This window comes from Lissotriton vulgaris, chromosome 3_1 (assembly GCF_964263255.1).
Source record: "Lissotriton vulgaris chromosome 3_1, aLisVul1.2, whole genome shotgun sequence".
Lineage (NCBI taxonomy): Eukaryota > Metazoa > Chordata > Amphibia > Caudata > Salamandridae > Lissotriton > Lissotriton vulgaris.
Window position 1 is genome coordinate 151,036,707 of NC_141689.1, and position 21,894 is coordinate 151,058,600.

A 21,894-nucleotide genomic window follows, 5' to 3' on the forward strand; every position below is an offset into this window, starting at 1 on the left:
TGATTTCTTTGTGGAATCGAAATAAAGTTATTTGATATACCCTTCCCAGGATGAGGTATCTGAATCTGGCCCCAATTTCGGCTTCGCAGGTTTTCCTCTTCTGACCCTGGAAGAACTAAATTGCCTCCTTGACGCCACCAAGTCATGCTCGCCTTTGGACCCTTGTCCTCTAAAAACTCTGAAGGCCTAAAGAGAGGTCGCACTTCCTCCCCTTCTAGAGGTCATGAACTTGCCCATCACCGAGGGGATTTTCCCCATATCCTGGAAAACCGCAGTTGTCAAGCCTCTTCTTAAGAAGGCTTCTCTGCATCCGGGAGTCCTAAAAAACTTCCGGCCTATTTCACTACTCCCAGCCCCGGCCAAGATACTTGAGGCCCATCTCAATTGCCATCTGGCCTCCTACTTGGAGAGCTCGGACCTGCTGGAAATCTCTCAACATGGGTTTTGTGCTGCTCAAAGCACTGAGTCGGCCCTTACAGTTGTGATCAACAACTGTTCTGAGGTCGACGGGGGCCAGACTACGCTACTGGTGCTGCTCGATCTCACGGCAGCCTTTGACACCCTGTCTCCTTCGATTCTGGTTGACAGGCTTGAAGGGACAGGGGTGGGCGGCATCGCCCTTAGTCTTCTCTCTTCCTTCCTTCACCAAAGAAAGCAGAGAGTAAAATTGGGCAACTTTCTGTCCCCCTCCCAGTCTGTGCAATGTGGGGTACCGCAGGGCTCCTCCTTAAGCCCGATGTTATTTAACATCTATGTAACCCCACTTGCCAAAATGGTACGATCTTTTGGATTCCAGATTTTGTTGTACGCCGACGATAATCAGATTATGGTCTCCATCGCTCAGTCGGTAAACGACTCAGCCCTTAAATTCAGAGCATGTATGGAAGCAGTATCACAGTGGATGGTACGAAACTTCTTAAAATTGAACGGGGAAAAGACAGAGGTCTTGATTTTTGGAGGAAATTAAGATATTTGATCTGAGGATTGGTGGCCTTCCTCTTTGGGGGACTGCCCACACCCGACCCGTCCTGCCAGGAATCTTGGCGTATTGATAGATCCGGCCCTATCCTTCGACCTCCAGGTCAACATAACGGTGTCCACCTGTTGTGCCATCATTCGGACACTTAGAAAGATTGCCCCCTATCTGTCGCCTGATGCCCACAAACAGTCAACAGTTGCCCTTGTTTCCTCCAGGCTCGATTATTGCAATGCACTTTATTGCGGCATAAATAAGAGGTCTGTCCATCGCCTCCAGATGGTGCAAAACGCCGCAGCCAGGATGGTCTTGAACCTCCCCAGGCTCACATCTGCAACTCAGGCCAGGAAAGATCTTCACTGGCTCCCTATAAATCTCAGAATTTCTTTCAAGCTCCTCTGCATGGCCCACAGGGCAGTTTTTGGATTGGGCTCTGAAGGTATCAGGTCTCTTGTCAGCTCCTACATTCCCAGCAGAACCCTTCGCTCGGCCTCTAGAAATCTGCTTTCGGTTCCCAGATTTAAAAAGGCGAAGTGGGGAGGAAGAGCCTTCTCCACCTTGGCCCCTAAGCTATGGAATTCGCTCCCACCTGAACTCTCTAGTCAACCCTCACTGGGGATTTTCCGCAAACTTTTAAAAACCTGGCTCTTCTCTCAGGCTTACTAATGTCCTGGCATCCGCTTCTCTGAGACTGTATGTTTGTGTGTGTCTTGCGCCTTGATGCCCTCTGGGTTAAGTTTGCGCACTATAAATTCCCCATTCATTCATTCATATTGTTATTGGCAGTACCTCTGTTCCACGTTCACATGTATCTGTAGACTGCTGGTTCATATCCAACAAAAAAGGCTTGTTTCGTCTAAAGTGTAATGTAAATTGTAGTCCTGGGTTGGACTGTTGCTGATCTGTTATGACAAGCTGCCTAATAAACAGATTTAAAAAAAACATGGCAGGAGGGCACCGGCTCACATTAGGCAGCCTCTGATTTTTATGTACCTTTCAACAAATGGCTTATAAACGTCAAGTTACTGTATGGATCTAGTACCGTTGATATGGCTACTCTTTCAATCTATATAAACCAGGATCGGAAGATTATGAAGAGGGAAATCTATCTTATGGTTCTAAGAGCTGAATCCTCGAGAGCTGCAGGTTCGAACACAATTCCAATTAACATCTTAAACTTAGAATACAGATTTGTGGAGCCAACTTTTATTGAATTTATTTTTGGAGATTCTTCAATCTGTCCAAATTCCACCTTCTTGGAGACTGTCCATAATACATCATCGGTATAACAAAGGACCCAGTGATGACCCAAAGAACTATAATGTTGTTGCACTCCCAGGTACTGAAGAGAAGTTTTTCTGCACATTTTTGCTGGATTAAAAGTTTGATTGGGCTTCTGATTCCAACCTTCTTCCATTTAACCAAACCGGACTCAGGCCAGACTAGTCTACCCTTGACAACATTGAGGCTTTGAAATTAATAGCCAGTTCTATTACAAAAAAATGTATTTCATTAAAGATCTGCGTTATTGACTATTCTTCAGCATTTGACAGTGTGACTTGCAGTAAACTCTGGATGAAACCAAAGAAATGGTCCATCAACGATGCTTTGCTGTATTTTCTGGTTAAATTCCATTAAGAATCAGGGCTCCAAGTAGAATTGACGGAGAATAACCTTTTTCCTAGCCTGAGTGCTTCCATTGATCTTAAGCACGGCTGCATTGTAGCACCTTTGGCTTTAAACCCTTTACATATCGGATTTGTATTTCCATCATGACAGCCCTTATGGCCTTACCCCAATTTCATATTTACCATATGATGACCAAATTATCATCCTCCTTAGACTCCTCCAGCCTGCAAACCCAACTCCAGAAATTTCAAGCGTACAATATGGCAAATGACTTCAAGATCAGTTTGGGAGAAACAAAAATCATGTAATTCGAAAGACCAAATTCAATGATATATATAAAAACTGAGTGGAAAACAAATGGTGGCTACCCAATCATAAAAGCAGTATAGATTATCTTGGCCTGTCTGTGGAGAACAAGCCTCTGTGGACTGATCACATTGCAAACAAGAGACAGAAAGCAAACACCAAGGTGAACTTAATTAAAGAAATCAGCAATGTCTATGGAGGGAGGGTTAAAGGCCAAATATTGAACATCACAAACATCAAACCTATCCCAACCCTTCCAAAGCCTCCATTATTTTTGATGAAAAAAAACAATTGACAATTTAAACAAAATATATATAACTGCCAATCTGTTGTCATTTCAATAACTTGGCAAGCATCTCTCGATCAAATCTCAAAGAACAAATAAAGACAGGTCTGAGGAACTTCAGTAAGTTCAACGATTGTCTTCTCCAGAACTCTGAGCACCAAGATTACATTCTGGACATTTTTTGTAAGCCCAGGCAATATTATTTTACTGCATCGCTTGATCCTGCCTGTAAAATAAAAGCATTGAAGTTCTGTCTGTTTTATATCCCAGTATTCCAATTTGAGGCTGCCAGGAACAATCAGTTTTCATCATTCAAACACAGTTTTTGTGTGGGTTACAAGAATGACACGATTGAGTACTAAATTTGTGTATGTTTATTCCTTTTAGATGCAAGGAGAAAATACCTAAAGGAGGCATTCTTCAGAGACAACAAAAGAAGGATTGATCATGCCAGTAAATATTGTTTTTGAATGACTGATCAAGGTTTTATTTGCTAATTGATTATGTTTTTACATTTAACCTATCATTATCGCATAATGTCAGGATTTAAATGATTTTACTTAAACATTGACTGGTCATTAGTTGTAGAATTGATTTTATGTATTTATTGTAATCTAGCATTGTTAAGAAATATTTATTTTTTCTATATTATAAAATTACTATTAATAACTCTCTCATGCACACCACATTACACGGTATCCTGTTTGAGAAGAAAAGCAAGTGCTCCCTTTACCAATTAGAGAAGTCTCAATCCTGTGGTTTATTTTGAACTCTGATTGGGATGCGTTCAGAATGTGGTTACCCTTTGCCTCCACCCCGCCTCACTTATAAGTCCCCACATACATTTAGCACCTGCTCATAGCAGAGGGTAAATGTCTGCGTTGACCTTATTGAGTACCATGCAGAATATTGCACACTAATCTTGTGTCCACACAAGTACTCCCTATTCTGGTGGGTTATTACTGCACTTTTACTGTAAGTATGTGTAAAGAGTTTGCACCCCATCAGTTACCGTGCAACTGGTAATCGGGTCATAGATGAGAACACACACACCCATCCAGCCACACCACACCCCAACTGCCCCACTTATACTTGAGTAGGTTGTGTTCCATCTCCATACAAAAGACTGCATACCACCTGTAGTTAGTCTGGAGCAGGGGCCGCTCCTCCCTTAGAGTGGCGGGTCATCGCCCCACTGCTTTCTCTCAGTGCAAGAAAGAGAAATCTAAAATGGTAAAACTACCAATTTATGTTTCTGCCTCTCGCATTGCAAGAAAGCAGAAGTGCCTGGTTGGAGGCGGGCAGGTGGGCGGTCCTGCTCGAGGGCAGGGGGAGGGGCTTGCCCACTGTTGTGGGCCCTTACTGTTTAGTCTGCCCTCTAGGGCCGACCAAACCAGTCATGCGCACTCTCCCTTTTTTCTTTGAAGGCTGCATGCAGCCTCTATAGAGAAAATGGCCTCCCTACAGGCACCAATTACGATGGTGCCATTGCAGCGTTGTGATTGGCTGAGGGGAGGGGAGGGAGGCTGCATTCTGGAAAACGGAGGCAGACCCGGAGCAGCAGGACCTGAGGCAGCCGTGCGTGACCCTGGGTAAAGTACGTTTAAAAAATATTGTAATTATTGTTCTGTTCCCCCGCGAACAAGGCCCCCCCCCTGAAACCGCGCAACTCCGCTCACCCCACCCATCTATCCCCCCCCTCACCTCACCCACCCGTCATGCCAGCCGCTACTGGTCCACACTGTTTTAAGGTCCCACAAACAAATGTTGACATGTTTAAAATCCAGCTATGTGATGCGTGTTATATTGTATTCGGTCCATGTAATGTGTAGTTTCCCTGCATTTTAAATCCACCCACAGACAGTTTCATACATTTCTGTATGTACTTCCAGCCATACTATTATCAAAGGGTAGGATACATTTTCACAGCGCAGTGATTCAAATACAAATTTAATCCATCTGTAAAATATTGTATTCATTCCATATTAGACTGTAATGGGTTCCTATCAATTTGAGAATGTGTGACGCACGGAGAGCATCATTTCTTGGCTGCCCACACAGTTGCTCTTTCTTGGCTGAACGCCCAGTGGGTGGTTTTATTTTATTGGCTGCGCTGCCAAAGGTCCGATTTAGTTTCTTGTAGTTTTTCATCAACAAGACTAACGCGCTGCTAATAGCTTTCCCAGGATTCTTGATTCATCCTTGCACTGTGTAATTAAGGTTAATTATGAAACAACACAAGTAACGGACTGGAGGTCGGAAAGTGGATCCTTTTGCAGAGTTGATCCATTCTAAATTATTGCCCTTCGAGAAAGCAGAGGCCACTGTTAATGTTATGGCCACACATTCATCTATAAGGTGGTCTGATGTGAGACGGCTCTGTATGCACTCCCTTTATGCAGCCTCTTGAGCTTGAATTTGAGAAAAAGGTTTGCTCCGAAGCGTTCTGTGAGGAAGGTTCTTTCACGAAGGCGCTTCCAATCACAATGCTTCACTTAAAATAAGAAAGGGCATTCCCACTGAGGTACCCTCTTTTATATGCCTGTAACATTGAAAAGGCGTAATGAATAATCCTGTGCGCGAAACAGTCAAAAAACACAACAGTCACGCAAATCACATAAATATATTTATCAAGACGGTGCTGAGAGGGAATGTGACAGGTGTATCGTGTCTAGAAATATATACATGACGGCTCAAAAAAACAATACAGAGCAGTGGATACTATACGACGGGTGGAACCGTTGCTTTAAAAGAACATGTCTACAGTTCGAGAATACCAACGGCCTTTCCACCCTGATTTGTTCCCGGGGCATCATTAGAACAGGAAACAATATGACGACCAGAGGTTCAATTCTTTCACACTAAATAAAAAGAGATACGCATTCAGTGAACAAACAGCTTTGTGAGTGTGAAACACAAACTCATAGAATTAATCTCTTCAATCTCATTTTGTGGCTGGTGTTTTCTGAAGGGCAACGGAAGAGATGGATGTGTCCTTGTGTAATGGAACTGGTGCTCACGTAAAGCGAACTAAAAATCCTTCAGGTCAAGTTTGCGTTATACACGACTGTAAAGAAGGCCATTTTAAAATGCGCCTGTGGAAAAAATTGTTCAATGATGAGATAAGTTTGGATAATTAGCATTAACACCACCATGTGAATGTAATGCCATGTTGCAAACATAACCCGTGATACACATTTATTGTATTGAATTATGATCAGCGCCATTAGGAAGCAATGTGATTAGACAAAGAGTAAGATATGTTTAACCTTGAAATGTGCATTATTTTGTACCACAATCCCAGAATATGAAATTCTCACATTTGTGGCCCTGCGATACCAGTGAAAATACATTCAGCTGCCACATGCTCTCACTTGAGCTAGAGCATGACACATGGCAGGGAGCAGGCAGACACTCATACATGAGCAGTCAGTATGGTTCCATCTCACGTTAGCGATGGGTAGACATTTTTGATTCCCTCATGGCTGTTCACCCCAAGGGGCAGGCATTGCCATTCTCTGATTAATGTAATGCATTCCATATCCGACAGTGTGCTAGTGTTGAAACACTACAACATGTTCACGCTTCTCCACACAGACACACACTATTTATGATCACAGGCTCAGTTTTGCTAGTTGTGCCAAATCTAGGCCGCAGTCTTTTGCCACTTGTTTGGTGTCCTGGTTAACTGTGCCATGTGGCAGTAGACAGTGCAATAGTGTATTCACGCACCAGGCTGAGTAGAGAAGGAAATGTACGTTTTCTCAGGCTCTTCAGTGGTCAGTGAGATTGCTGGACTGCAACTCAACAGCAATAACAGTAAAGGGCTTTTTCACCAGAGAAAGATAGAAACTCACTTAAGTTTCCTAAATGATAAATAATCTAATCGTATCGCTTTATTAACCTTCCTACTTCCTCAAATTTGCTTCAAAATGCACCATTTGCCCACTGTTTTTTCAAAATTTTCTGGTGGGAAAACCACTCAAAACCACCCATAGGTTGTTCGGGATCGCTCGCTACACTCGCTCGCTGCAGTGAAGTACGACAATAATTTTACGCCCCATTATTTTCAAATGTCACCAGCCACCACTCGTCTGGAGTCAGGGCCGGGAAGTTAGGACATCTGTGTATCTCAAAGGCATGCCTCTAGAAACTTCTCCCGACTTCAAAGGTAAGGACCTTAGACACCAAGGGGCAGATTTACATGCCCCTTGTGCCACTTTTGTGTCACTTTTCCCATGTTAAAATTGATGCAAAAGTGGCATAAGGGGCTTGTAAATTTTCCCCCAAGTCTTCAGTACACTTATGGACCTGTGGATACTCTGTCAGAAAGATGGACTGCTGTACAATACATCACACAGGCAAAGACAAAAAAATGAAGAGAAATTAAAACATTTCTCCTTGTTAAGACTGCATTGAGGAGTTGTAAGGGTTTGGTGAAAATTCTTCTCTGCTAATTTGTGCCAAACCCCATGTGTGGTTGCATGGAAACACCTATGCACCACCTATTTAGTGCAAAGTACCGTGAGGTAGTACATAGCACAACTTTGCATGACTTTCAGGTACTATCTAACACAAATCTATATTTGCTTTTAGATAGTAAATCACACCCCAACATGTGGCGCCATTTTTGCGTCACAGAAGTGAGGTAAACATGGTGCAAAACATTAGCAATTCTGGGCCTGTGTCGGTATGTATGAGTGATATTAAGAGTGAATGCGAGTGAGTGAAAAGGAATAAGAATGGGTTAAGAAAGTGTGAGTGTGATGTCAGGGTCACGTGGTATGTCTTTCTGGGAAAAATTAGGATCAAGGGTCATATGATGTCACTGCCTGTGATGTCATTAAGGTCACAGGGTATGTCGTGTAACTTCCACTACCCTTGACATTTCGGTGACTCAACGACCATGGTGACTTGATCAAAGAGTTAATGACAACAGGATGGCAGGGCATACTTTTGAATGCTGGTGGGCATCTAATTCTCTCTCAGAACTCTGACCCTTTACTCTGCCTTCTATTTCAGATGTTGACAGTGGATATCCCTCAGGTCATGACAGTCGTACCCTGCCTCCACCATCATACCATTCTTTCAAGGGAGGCAGGAAAAGAGATGACCCTCCTGTAGTTGCTCCAGAGTGGGGGGGACATGAATATTTCTGTATCTGAGAATCAGTGTCCTCCATGGGCTGATAGCTTTGAGCCTACGGTACCTCTGGTTCCAAGCACAGACCAATAACTTGCCTCAGATTGGCTCTGTGATTTACTGATTGAAAAAGGAGGGATCTATTGTACGCGCACAGCGTGGCACCTGAACTGCACTTGGATCTGGGAGGACCACCAGTGACAGGATCTTAATGCAAGGGCTTGCTGTGACACATGGCTAGTGTGCAGACTTGATCTGAAACTCCTACTAATGGCAGGTTTGGGTTAGAGGGGGGTTTAAAAAAAGCAGGACATGCAAACGTGTGGTCCACTGGTCAACAGAGAGACTACAGTGGAACCCTTTCTTAGGTGTGAGCTAGACCCTATGACGAACATGAAAAAAGGCTCTTTAATAACTGTAGCATAAGGTAGAAATGTCTTACAAACTAAGACTGAGTTGTTGTCTACTGTGAAAACTAGAGTTATTCAGACACTTCTCTGCCTGCCCGGCCCGCCCATAAAATCCACTGGCAGCCCAATGCTGCTTTTTAAGAGCTTCTCTGCAAGGGTAGTGAGGACTGCACGTCTGTGTACAGACACTGTAGGACACTGCTCACAGGCTGGCACTGTCAGGTTCTCTGATGACATGCCTGGTGCAAGAAAGGCCTGTGTGGATTGGAAGCACATGACTGGGCACAGAGCTGTAGCATGCTCTGCTACGGCAGCAAAATGCAACCCAGCCTGGCCGCACCAGTATATGCCTTCAAACAAGCTGACACTGGTTCACATGTTGTATGAAATAGCCTAGCTTTCCCACCATCCAGGGTTTGCCCAAAGTTTTTCAATTGGCCATATAAACCAAACCTGAAGTGTTCTGATAAGGGAGCCAGGGATTGCAAGAAAAGCTGTTGGGGTCACAATTGGTTGCATAGGGGTCGCAACTTCCATCACCAGTTTGCATCAATGCTTGAGCATGGTAGGAGCATAAAAGAGCTATATTTAAGAGATCGTCACCAGAGCTTCACAGTGCAGACTTGCCAACTTAAAAACAGTTCATGTATCAGAGGAGAGGGTGTGGACTTGAAGGGGCTGGGGATCCAGTCCAAGAATTGCTTAAGAGACACTTCCCGGACATGACTCCAACCCACCTCCACCAGCTTCTATTCGACCAAAAAACACAAGAAACTTGACGAGGCTGCTGCTGAGATCCTAGGGTGCTTTCAAAACTCATGATGTCATGGTGAAAATCAGCTTTTAGGAGCCTTCAAAGACGAGCTGGAAACCCGATCAGTATAATTACTCTTGACATGAATTAAATCGCTATTCCTAATGTTGTTGGGCTCTATTCATATATATATATATATGGAAGAGGGACACTCCCCAGCTTTTGAGGAGCTACAGCAGGAATATAATTTAAATCCGACACAGAGATACCATTACCTGAGACTAATGCATGCACTACGGAGCCACATCCAAAGTGGTACCCATGTCCCGGATCACTCCCCATTAGAGGATAGGTTGTTACTTGATCCCATTCCTGAGAAAATGACATCTACAATATACCGCAAGCTGATGCACAAAATACCAGACCCCCTGCTGTCCCTGCGCGAGATCTGGGTTAACGACCTGGGGAGCATAGATGATGAGGATTGGAAGGAGGCAATACAGAGTCCAGGAGAGATCGCGATTCACTCCAGATTTAGACAAGTACAGCCTAAGATACTACTTAGTACCTATTACCCCGGTACACACCTTTATACCTGGGATACGGCTCCAACAGCATTATGCGTCAGGGGTTGCCAGCAGGAGGGAACTTTCCTGCATATTCTATGGGAATGTCCAGAAATTACCAGATACTGGCGGAAAGTCAGACGTTATGGCTAGGGTGACAATTGATGCAAAGTGGCTTCTTTTGATGATCAAAGGGGACTCCGATTGGCCCGGATACGTAGGAATATGGTTGGCACTTGCAACTGGGATCACCAAAAGGAACATTGCCAGATGGTGGGGGGCGTCTTCGCCTCCATCATAAAATGAGTGGGAACGGGATCTTGACTGGAGCCAGCGGGCTGAAGTAACAGTGTATAAGAGTAAGGGTTGTGTTAAAAAATGGGAGAAAGTGTGGGCACCATGGCGGCAACACAGAGTGACGCCGGTGGGAGAGTGATGCGCAACAACTGCAATGGGGCGGAGTGGTGGATCGATGTGAGGAACCGGGTTAAGACACTTCTTGGATAATATTTTGTGCTACGAAATTACGAAATTACTCCCGGTGAGCCATTAACGATGTACAGTCTCCTATCTATTGTAAACACTACTGCTGTAATAGCTAAACCTCACCATGTATAAACACAAGTGATTCATGTAAACCATGTTTTTTGAGCAATCTTAATAAAAAAGAGTTAAAAAAAATATTACAAAAAAAACAATAATTTAAGGCCCACTTACGGATGCAGGTGACCGTCACATTCCATTCACTGGCAGAACTATGTCCCTTTTGTCTGCACTCTATTACAGATGTTGAAGGCTGGTATCCCTCAGAGCACATCACTTGCAACCTCTCTCCATGGTCATACCATAGTTTGGAGGGAGATAGGGTTAGTGATGACCATCTTGTGACTGGGCTTCTGCATTGTTCTGAAAAATAAAAAAAACATTAGAGCCACTGAGAAGCATAAAAGGGCAGATTTTTCAGATTGTCTCAAGAAGAGCACTCCTTTTAACATGGATTGAGGAAAAATGTTCTCTACTGAATAGCAGTAGACGGTAGCTTATCTGTGCTTGATCCCTTCAGGCTTAAAGCCAATAGCAGCCTGCACTCACCAGGCACAAAGCACTTTTCAGTTACAAGATATCCAGGTTTTCATTCTTTTTCACACATACTCCTTTTTTTTTTTTTTAAATATTTTTATTGAGAGTTCATACCGGTAAATACATATTCATAGAAACATACGTAAGTACATAGTTAGATGCATTACATTATTAAATCAAACGAAAAAGGCGTAAAGAGTACTATACAGTAGAGAGTCAGTTGACATGTTAAATATCTAAACGGCCAGTAAATCATTCACTTGTAGTTTTGCTGTCCTCCAAGTGGCCACTGGGGCCCAAAGTCGCTTGCCTATATCCCTTAGCTTTACTCCTTTTACCTCATATAATGCTTCCTCAATATTATGTATACCCAGCATTCTGCACAACCACATTTGGAAAGTTGGGGCTTCTATATCCTTCCAGGCTGCGCTGATTAAAATCCTGAGGACTGCTACGGAAATGAAAACTAAAGCTTCAGCCTCCATACTCATATCTAGTTTCACATCACAACCAATTATTATCAGAGTTGGGGATAGATTAATTTTAACGCCGAGTAGCCCCTCTAAAAAGCGTGTTATCTCGGTTTTAATAGTTTTTAATTTTTCACAGCCATAGAACATGTGTATAAGATCTGCTGTACCATTACCACATCTGGGGCAGTTGCTATCTGTCGCTTTCCCCCAGGAGAATAATTTTTCGGGCGTATAGTATAAATTAAATAGAGTTTTGAAATGTTGGGCCCTAAGATTCGAGGAACGCAGAAACTTCTTATCCATAGCTAACGCTTTATCAAGGTCTACTTCGGGATCTCCCAATTTTCTGGACCATGTAGTTTCAATTTTCCCGATATCGTCGATTGATACGTCGTTAAATATTTTATAAATATCTCTGATTCTATGACCACCTGACTTCAAATACTCAATTAGTTCGAATTTCCCAAGCTGAGTGATGTATGGCCTAATTGCTTTAATTCTATTTACTATCTGTAGGTATTTGAACTCTTGATAGCCTTGTAGTGAATAATGGTATGTGAGTTCTTCTAGCGTTCTGCATTGATCTCTGATCATTATTTGCCCCAGCTCCACAATGCCATGACTCTCCCAATGTCGCCACGTTCCATCGCTACTAAGATTTGGAAAGAGTGTTGAATTCCAAAGTGGTGTGCGATAATGCATAGTGGGTATATCTAGAACTTTTTTAACAGATTTCCACATGGACCATATACCTTCCAATGTCTTATATCCAATTTCCATGTAATATCTCCTCTGGGTTCTCCTTAATAGAAGCCCTACGGCTTCACTTCCCACCAATAGCTGATAAATTGATGGTATCTCCGCCTGCCTGAGAGTTGGGCCCCCCGGATGGAGTAGGATAGCCGTGTCTACAAGGAGGCATGCAAAATGATAGCTCTTAATATCTGGCAATCCCAACCCACCTCTATCTTGTGGTAATGCCATATATCTATTTGACCGCCGTATTTTGCCATATTGCCATAAAAATTTCATGAAAATGGACTCAATCTTCTTAATAATTTTCTCGTCAATTTTGAATGGGATTGATCTTAATTTATAAAGCACCTTGGGAAACAGTGTCATTTTTATGACATTGGCCCTCCCAATCAGTGACAACTTTAATGAGTCCATTCTTTTTAGATCTGTTTCCATAGATTTGAGAAGAGGGGTGTAATTATCGTCAATTATTTTACCTGGTTCTGCATTAATTGTTATACCCAGGTAAACTACAGATTCTACATACCTTCCATCCACCTTGGCAATTTTTCTAGAACAGAGTACCTGTGTTTTATCCACATTTAGTCGGTAGCCAGACACATCTCCAAACTGACTGGTTATGTTAACTACCTCCCTCATAGCTAGCTCTGGATCTTTTGTAATGACTGCTAAATCATCCGCATAGGCTAGAAGTTTGGTATGAAACCCATTAGATATTACTGGTTTAATAAGCGCACTGTTCATTAATTGTGTAATTAAAGGGTCTATGTAAAGCGCGAACAGGATTGGAGAGCATGGGCAGCCCTGTCTTGTACCCCTTGTTATGTTGATCCTATCTGATCTTTCCCCCATTAATTGAATTCTTGCGATAGGCGATGAGTACATAGCCTGGATGGCTTGACAAAATCTAGGGCCAAATCCCCTTGCCTCCATAACCTTCCATAGGAAACTCCATCTGACGCGATCAAATGCCTTCTCCGCATCGAGGAGGATCATTGCAACCTCCTCCCCCCTAGCAGCACCGATGTCAAATAGTGTAATAGCCCTCCTGATATGGTTTGTGGTTCCTCTTCCTGGGATAAACCCATGCTGCCAGGGGGAAACCAAGGACGCAATGATCCCTCCCATGCGGGTGGCCATAATTTTGGCATATAACTTGTTATCGCCGTTAATCAATGATATTGGTCTGTACGAGCTCGGGTTAGTCTTAGGTTTCCCTTTTTTGTGAAAGATTACTATATTAGTTTCTTGCCAGGACTCAGGTATTATTCCGGTATTCATTACACCATTGAATAGATCTAAGAGTATTGGTGTTGTTTCCTCCCTTAGACTTTTATAAAGCTCTACTGGTATAGCATCTGGGCCCGCCGCCTTTCCGCTTGCAAGTTCTTTCAGTGCTTCCAATACCTCTGACATTGTAATATCTTGTTCCAGTAGTTCGATCTGGGCTGGTTTCAACTTACTACCCATGTCTAACCAGCATAAATTTGGTGCATCTCCGGCTACTTCCTCCTGATATAATTCTTGATAAAATTTCCTAAACCCCTCCAGAATTTCACCAGGTTTATCGTGTATTTGGCCCTGATATTCAATTTGTGTCACAATGTTCTTACTAGCCACCTGCCTAATTCGCAGGGCAAGAGCTCTACCTGCTTGCTCCCCAGTTTCGTAAAGGCGTGATCTCTGTGCCTGATAATTTGCTGCCGCCTTTCTTGCTAGTTGTTTCTGGATCTCAGCTTTTAGGGAGTTCACTCTATGTAGACACTCGACAGATTGAGCACCTGTAATTATATCATGTCTATGTTGTGTCTCTGCCTGACTTAGTTTTCCCATCAATGCTTCCCTTTCCCTGTTAGCCTTTTTCCATATGTTGGTGGTATAGCTTATAGTCTCTCCTCTTATTCCTGCTTTAAAGCTATCCCACACAACTCCCCTTGATGCACTATACCTATTAGCGTCAAAAAAGGACTGGGACCAGATTTTCATATGTGTGATATAGTCGGCATCCGCTAATAGTTTTTTATCAAACGACCAAGGTCTAGGAACCTTGTATGGTTTATTGATGGCCATATTTAAAACTAGGGGATTATGATCAGACATAATTTTCGGAAGCTTATTTATTTGTACACTCCTAAGTAGGGTAGACGAGATCATGAAATAATCCAGTTTCGAGTATTTATTAAAAGGATGTGAAAAATAGGTAAACCCGGGATCTCCGGTCAATAAATTTCCCCAAACATCATCTAAGCCGTGTGACTGCATCATTGACGTGATTGCTCTAAACACCCTTGGCTTCCTACCTATGTATGCGCTGCCATCCGTAAAATTTGCAGAGATATTAAAATCGCCGCATACTACTATCGGGGTATACCAATCACTTAATTCATTTTCAATTTGGCTAAAGATTACTGGCTCGTCTGTATTGGATCCGTATATTGTGCAGATAGTGAAACCTAAGTTCATTTCGCAAATTGCCCATCTTCCTGATGAATCCGCTTTGCACCTTTTGGCCCCCCCTAGCCCCACTTTACCAATTATGGCCACACCTCTTATCATAGAGGTCTGGGATGTACATGACAGTAATTCATAGTTTTTAAAATTCAACCAATGTTTTTTGCTCCAGGGTAAGTGGGTCTCTTGTAAACATATTAAATCTAAATTGATCATATTTAGATATTGTTCAAGCTTCCCCCTCTTTTTCCAATCATTTAATCCTCCTATGTTGAGGGATCCAATCCTTAGTTTAGACATACCTAATTTTTAAATATTTCCATAGCATCAACTTGTCCAGATAACTGATATATACACAATATACATAATAACAGCATGTCCTTTGTTTCAATTTTACCCTTTCATTCGGAATCACTTTAACAGTACGAACTCTCTTCAGTTTTCCATTTTCTCCCCCCACGCCCGCCACCCACCCCATTTTCCCCCCCTCCCTTCCACACCCTCTAGCCCCCCCCCCTCCTGCCACCCCTTGAGGCAACCTGGGTTTTGACTCACCCAGCTGTTGGTGGCCGTGTGTTCCGCGCGCCTGGACCAGCCACCTGGCCTGATACTTTTTGGGCCTAGTGAGTGTCAACCTTCATAGCGCGAGTCAATAGTTCGTCGGCACTAGATGCCTTATTTTATTTAGTTACCATTATCTTGTTTCATTCTTGCTTCAACCTCCTTGAGATAGGCCTCTGCCTGGATTTCACTTGTGAAACTCCTTGTTGAGCCTTTGTAGATTATTTTTAACCGCGCCGGGTTTTGCAGATAGACCGTTGCTCCTAGCTTTTCGAAAGGGGAAAAAAGCTGTCGCATTCGCCATCGTCTTTCTACTGTTGCGTGTGCAAAGTCTGGTCTCACAAAAAACTTAAAGCCCCTATATTCTCTTTGAGCCGTTGGTCTGGCCAAGTCGTATATAGTGTCACGTACCAGAAAGTTCCCAAAGTTGACTAAAAGAGCTCTAGGATATTTTGAAGATTTCTCTAACCGTTTTGGTTGTATTAGTGGAAAGCGATGTGCTCGGCATACTTCTTTATCCATTTCCCAGGAGTTAAGTTCTGGGAAAGAAGATTTTAGTAGATTGATCATGTAGTTCCTTGGATCGCTCCCTTCCGAGCCCTCGGGAATCCCAAGAAAGCGAAGATTATTCCTCCTTGTTCTATTTTCTTGGTCCTCAGCTTTCATCATCAAGTCCTTAATTATTCCCTCGTGCTCCTTTGCTTGGAGTTGTAGTCTAGCGACATCTGATTCCAGGTTTTCTGCACGAGCTTCTACCGAGCACATTCTATCTGAGATTTCCTGGCATGTATTGCCAACTTTGTTGATAGCTCCTTCCAATTTTTGAATGGCGACATGATTTCTTTGGCTATCTTCCTTTACATCTTTATGAAAATTTTTGATTGAATCAAAGACTTCGCTAAGTGTAGGTTCTCTGTGCTTCGGCTGTTCATCATCATCCAGGTTGTCGATGATATTCTTGTTTTTTCCCGAATCAGCATTTGTTTTGCGATAGGGGCTTTTGCGTGAGAGTTTGGTTCTCACTATTATTTGTTCTGGATTGCTCCCAGGATCTGTCGTTTCATCGTGAATTATATTTGGATGCCTTCTATGTTTATTTTTCTTTTTCCCCATTTTCTTTGGAGGTGTATAATCATATAGTAGGGCATTCTTAGATCCAGTGTTTGCCGGTGAAGGTGCTTTTTTGTCCAGTTCCTCCTGTTTGTGATTGTCACCAAGGTCAGTCTCTTCACTGGATTTGCTGGATTCACTGGAGATTGATATTCCTGTCTCATAGATCTCTGATTCAGAGCTATCGGAGACTTCTGCTGAGACGTATTCCTCCGTCACACGGTTTATATTCGGGACTTCTTCTGAAGTACTGCCTTTCACCAATAGATTTGATTTTAAGTCTGAGTCTATGTTGGGGAGAGATCCGCATTCTTCTCTCAAATTTTCATGTTCTAGATGTTCTTTTAGGACTGCTGAGACTAAAACCTCAGATGCCGCAATGATGGTCTTATTTTGTAATCCTTGTAGATCCATTGTATATGGTGCATTTTCATTAAGTGGGCTATTCTGGTGTCTCTCTTTAATTGCTGGGCTGAATATGTTTGAGATTCTAGGTTGGGAACCTGTTGAGTGCCCAGTTATGTTGGCCGTGGCTTTTAAATTTTTGATCGTCTGTAATCTTTTGGCCTTTTTCTCCAGTAGGTCAAGATTCTCTCTGCTTGTCAATTCTTTTTCCTTTTCTGCTTCTTTTACTCTCTGTTTATCCTTGACTTTCTTTTTTGATTTCTCGGCTTCCTTGTGCTGTTTCTGTTCGATCTGACCGGTCTCATTGTTTCTATCTATTCCATCAGTCTTGATAGCTCTTGTTTTGCCATCATCGTTATCCTCGTCGTTATTTTCCATCGCTTTGTAACCCCTAGTTTCGGGTCGTCTCTGTGTTTCTTTTCTCTTCTGAGATCCTTGTGAATTATAACTCTCTTTGGTATTTCCTCGGTCATCTGAGTTTTCTGCCCTTTCTTGACTTTCTTGTATTTCTTCTTTTTCATGATCTTGATCACCCTCACCCTCTACTCCTTGAGCCTGGGCCTTTGCTTTTGGTTTTGTTTCGGTTATCTTATCATTCTTTATACCAGTTTGATTCTGTTTTAAAGTTTGATTTAGATCTTGAGTATCAAGTTCGCTGGTTTTGTCACTGGTTTTATCCTTATTTTTGATTTTATCTTTTTCTTTTTCTTTGATCTTTTCGATGTCTTTCTCCATAGTTGTTTTGAAAGTCTGTATAGTAATTTCCGTGATATTTACTGCGAGCAGTACTGGGTTACCTCTAGCCTTGAATCCTCCACCTCTAAACCTTGAAGTTGGTTTGAGTAAGCTTGAGAATCCAGCACACGCTCTATTTCTCCTGAGGATCTTAATATCCAGATCTGTATTCTTCCCCAATTGCAAGTCTGAACAGATCTGCTGAAAGTTGTTTCTAGCCACCAGAGAGCCCATCCGTGGCCTGCCTCCCTTTACTCCCGGTGTGCTGTTGCTGTTGCTGTTGTATCGTATTGTGTATAAATTTGAATCTCTGTTATCCCTTTTTTTTTTTTTATATATTTTTTATATATTTATTATTTATATTACTATTTTTTTTTTTTTTTTCCCCCCCCGGGGTGATTTTGGGGTGATAACTTATTATATATTTTTTTTTTTCCCCCCTTTAATCTCCTTGCTTTTCCGTTATATTTCCTTTTTTTTTGACAAATATTCATCCACCTTTTGTATTATGTTGTGCTGTGCTCTTAGCTGTGCTGTACTCTTCACTCAATGCTCTCTTTTCATTTATTATTCTCGACCCCCCTGGGCTTTTCCGTGCATTCCGTGCTGACAACTAACAGCGTCAGCGTCGTCACCCTTGACAACGACGTGGTCTCTTGCCTTCTTAAGACCTGCCGTCGTGTCTGCAGATGAAAGATGATGGCAGGCAATGAAGGTGATGAAAGCTGTTGAGCAGCAGCGAGCTTGAGGCGGTGAGCGGAGCGAGGGAGCGAGGGAGGTGATGGAAACAGAGATTGAGAAGCGATGAGGAGACGAGGAGGAGACAAGCACCGCTATCGATCAAGAAAGGAGAGAGCAGATCAGCGCTGAACAGTAAGATCCACTCGAGTCCAAGAGTCCTTTTCTCTTTTTTTTTTTTTCTTTCACCCAGTGTCTCACAGTGTACTTTTACACACCGCTGATTGATTCCTTTTTGGTGTAGCCATATACTCGTTTCATGCTTCCATAGTGCGCCTATTGTGAGCAGGCAGCACCACAAGCGTCTTGGCACTAAAAAGGGAAACCCGGGGATGCAGGTAGCTGAAGCCGACAGCTGAAAGCCGATAGTTGAAGGAAACCGGTAGCAAGGTTTAGCCGCTCTAGCTGCACTCCGTGTGAACGCGTGTAATTGCGTCTTCTGTCTTATTATTTTTTTATTTATTTTTTTTTTTCCCCACACTTAGCAAACCGACTTCTGGTACTCCGGAGCAAAGTTAGTTTATTCCGTTTTCAAAGTTCATCTAGCCTCAGTTATCCAGTTATCCCCTGCGGTTATCCACTGCGATTCAACCAGCGCGAAAAAGTACTGAAAAGCAAAGTTGAAATTCCCGTGCTCCTAAGGCGCTTCAGAAATGGTAGCTTTACTTGCCTTGCCTTATGATGGTCCCCTCGCTGGCATACACAATCACAGAGCGTGGCCATCGACAGGAGAGTTTTGAGGGTCTCGGAGGTCTGAGACAGCTGAAGGCAAAAAAGTAGGTGCAAGACTGAGGCTGAAGAGTTGAAGGGTTGAAGGGCTGAAGGTGACACTCAGAGCGTTACGTTAAGCAATTTCCATGCTCAGGCTCAGGAGCAGGCTCTGCAGCGACCTCTCACACGGGCGCCATCTTGCCTCCTCTCTGTCCAACAGCTGTACAATTTAATTGACAAGGAGACGTGGAGCCATTTAGGATGAAGAGAATTGTTTTCACACATACTCCTTACACGTATTGAAGGTTCTTTCAGAGTTTCTCCACCCCCCTCAGATTATACATAGTTGGAGAATTTCACCTGGAAATAACAGCACTAATCTGATATTCCCACAAATCCTATCAGTGTAGTTCAATCCAGAGAAGATCATGGCAAGGGTCTTCACACATAAACCTGCCAAGGGTGCAACACTGACTCATTTCCTAATAACACTGGCTTGCATGCAGCAGCCTCTAAAGGGACCACAATGACTCAATGTAGAAAATGGTCTCTTTTTGTATCATTACCCCCATTTTTGTAGACTGATGCTGTTGGTTTTTGACTCTGTGCACTAGGATTCTTCTAACCAGGCCACGGTTTATGAACTATGACTCCTAAGACATATTGAAATTGGCTGTACTCCAAAACTGGCATATTTAACTTAGCGTTAAGTCTCTGGTGATTATCACAGGGCCTGTAAATTAAATGCCATTAATTGACTGCAGCACCCTTTGTGCCATCCATTTCAGTGACAGTACAAACATGACTACTATTGTGGCTTGGCTGTGGGAGTTCTTAAACAACAATTTGGCTTGTCACAATAAAACCTTTTGACAAATCAAAACCTTTCTTTTAAATATTAAGTCACAATAATGTAGGCTTTATAAGACATAAGGCAGAGTGCGTGATATTTAAAAGTATGACATGTAGAAATGTAACTTCACACATATCCTTACATTGAAAAATCCCCAAAAGTTATTTTGTCTGTAGCAAGGCTGCCAGCTCTATAGGAAAGGTATTTTAAAACCAACGTAATGGGAAATTTGAATTTGTGCTAATTGTTAAAGAAGAGATACTTTCAGAAAGTTGCCTTTTCCCTGCCTAAAGCCTCTGGGGGCCCTATTGCTTGAGCTCTAACGGTCACCTGGCAACGAAATGTCCACCTTGATTTGATGTGAAAATTGCTCAGAGAGCAGGACAAAGGGATTATGTTGTGGGGAGGCTTTTCTGTTCCTTTGGTAGGAGGGCTACCTGGGCTTTGCCTAGGAACTTGATGCATTTCAAATAGTTCTACCCTAAGAGTCCAATGTGAACTGACACCAGCCTTTGGCCCTTCTTTGTTCCCCAGTCAAACAGACACCAATCCCAATGGGAAAAAAGCTGCCCCAGAACTGGTTTGAAATTACCACAGAGGAGCTCATTTCCATGATTACACCTCTGGCATGGGCAAAAAGTCCCTTCACAGAGAGATGCGAGTTCTGCTATGCTGCATTTAGGTAGAGAGAGTTTCGGTGTGGGAATGGGAGGGCAAAATTAACTGCTGCAAAAGTCCCTGGACATTTTTTTCCTATTGGTCATGGAGGGTTCAGGAGCCAACTCTGCTCACCAGCTAGTGCCACGTATAAATGTGGCACCAAGGGTATCCTCTTCAACACACTACTAGACCTCTGGAAGACAGAGATCAGTACCTGCTGTTGAGAATTGTGAGGGGACCTAAAGTGCTAGACCTTCTCCCACTTGTACCCAGGACAAAGAAGTGGATTCCAAGGATGAGTTGACCCGCCTCCTGTTAGGCATCAGGGCTATAAAAAGCTGCAAGAAGAGCCCAGCTGACCAGTTCTAACTCCACCTACTGGTGGCTTCAGCTGGAGTACGTCTTAACCCCCAAATTCTGTTCCTGAAGTCTTGGGACCATTGGCTGTGTCAAAGTGTACTGCTTCTGATATCCTGAAAAACCTGGGACTTAGAAACCTTTTTGTTCCAAAAACCTTCAGAGAATCGGGACAAACATGGCAAGTCAATATGACAGAGGTACATTGCTGTTGGGCCAAAGATTTAGGTTGCTTGGATCTTTTTAACAGCATCAAATCTGCTTTAGTAGGATGTTACAAAGATGATATCCAAGCTCCAAAGAAATGACGATATCCAAGCGTAGAAATCTTCACAGAGGGAAGGTGCCAAAAGTATCCAGCTGGCGAGGGGCCTTTCTTGGGATCTTCTTGGGCACAAGTGTTTAATTCCTCTCACTCTGATCTTTCTCATTAAAGTCAGCTGTTTCACCGGGACCTTGACCAACTGCTATGTGGAATCCTATCAGCCACAGCCTGCTACATTGCCCCTCTTAGTACTTTTGACTTCCATTTCAGAGACTAAGTAAGAAAGTAAACTTCAGATAGGGATGAACCTGGATTTTGTATCTGACTTGCACTCTGTCTGCCTTAATCGTGCATAGGTCTCAGTCAAGCACAACCAGATGACTTTGGTTGCCACTTAATGCTTTTGGTGGTATTGTTATATATAACTTTAAACATTCATATCTCCTGTCGCCCTCAATGGATTTTTATCATTTTTGTGTCATTTTGTTTATTATATTTTCTTCTATGTTTATACATTGGAGTGGGATTTTTATTGAGTTAGGTTTTTGACTATTTCGCTGTTTTGATACTTCAAAATGCTTTACACATTTTCTCAAGTAAAGTCTGTCTGCCCTGTGACATAGCCACCAGGGGTTGAGCTCTACTGAAGGAGGAGGAGGCGTGGTCATTG

The 21,894-nt window shown here is 42.8% G+C and overlaps 1 pseudogene across 1 annotated transcript in view; it reads right to left on the reverse strand.

Annotated features, from left to right (window-relative positions):
• The window catches only part of LOC147726128 (uncharacterized), a 261,305-nt pseudogene that overhangs the window by 200,817 nt on the left and 38,594 nt on the right, over positions 1 to 21,894 (reverse strand). The window contains exon 2 of the transcript XR_015309266.1: positions 10,787 to 10,975. The product of XR_015309266.1 is annotated as an uncharacterized LOC147726128 (transcript). The remainder of the gene's footprint in view (positions 1 to 10,786; positions 10,976 to 21,894) is intronic.